We start from the raw sequence: 1030 nt of genomic DNA, 5'->3' as shown, positions 1-1030 counted from the left end.
AAAAATCGCAAATCAGATTAAAAAGACGATCTACATTCAAACAAAAAGATTGAAAGCAATTGATCTCAATAGCATCAATCAGGTAATGAAATATCCAACAACTATAAATGAATATTATTCTCTGTTCTGTTTCTTATGTTTATAATTATTCAGAAATTCGTTAAATCTGAAACAAATTGGAAATAATTCAGATTCTATCCAGATGGAAACAATGGATTTGCATGAAATAATAGACAATGATCTACAGGAGAATGATGATCATCATCAAATTTCTCTGTCTTCAACTATAGAAAGAGGTACATTCCCAATTAACATTCTTCATAATCTAAAAAAGCTAGTTCCAAATAATTGTTCATGTGTTCTATAGATAATAGTACATATTATTCGTTTCTTATTTATAATTAGTTCTAAAAATTGTTGAAAAAATAAAATTGAGTATATTGAAATATATAGTTCAATACATTCTTCAAACTGTACCTAATGTTCTAAACATTTGTTCATATGTTCTATATATTATCACATATGTTCAAAAATTGAACTTAAATGCAGTGTCAAATCAAGAGCAGCCTAATGATTCTACTACTGCAATTATATCCTACACTCAACAAGTAGAATTTGGGCAGACTCCTGAAGGAACAAAAGAATGGAAGCCATGTTGCTCTCCAGGAAAAATACCTACTGTAGGAATAAAATTTAATACTATTGATGAGGGTATTGAATTTTACAAAGCATATGCCACTGAAGCAGGATTTAATATTAGAAAATCTACAGTTAAAAAAAGAAAAAACTCAAATCTTGTCATTTTTCAATACTGTTTGTGCAATAAAGCAGGCCATAAGCAGAAAAAAATTGTTGAAGAAATTGAAGGACACATACCAAGAAGAAGATTAATAACACGTGTTGGATGTCAAGCGCAAATTGTTTTAAAGTACTGCAATGATGGAAAATATATTGTCTTTCGTTTAAAAGAGGAACATACACACCCACTTTACAGTCCACGATGTATGAAATTTCAAAAACAGGGAAGAAA

The 1030-nt window shown here is 29.1% G+C and overlaps 1 long non-coding RNA gene across 1 annotated transcript; it reads left to right on the top strand.

The window, feature by feature from the left end:
• LOC136217969 (uncharacterized) lies at nt 1–1030 on the top strand. The gene is made up of 3 exons (XR_010683588.1): nt 1–82; nt 192–296; nt 829–1030. It is a non-coding gene; the product is annotated as an uncharacterized lncRNA (long non-coding RNA).

This window comes from Euphorbia lathyris, chromosome 2 (genome assembly GCF_963576675.1).
Source record: "Euphorbia lathyris chromosome 2, ddEupLath1.1, whole genome shotgun sequence".
Classification (NCBI taxonomy): domain Eukaryota; kingdom Viridiplantae; phylum Streptophyta; class Magnoliopsida; order Malpighiales; family Euphorbiaceae; genus Euphorbia; species Euphorbia lathyris.
The sequence above is the reverse complement of the archived record's forward strand: the minus strand, read 5'-3'. Positions and strand labels throughout refer to the sequence as shown.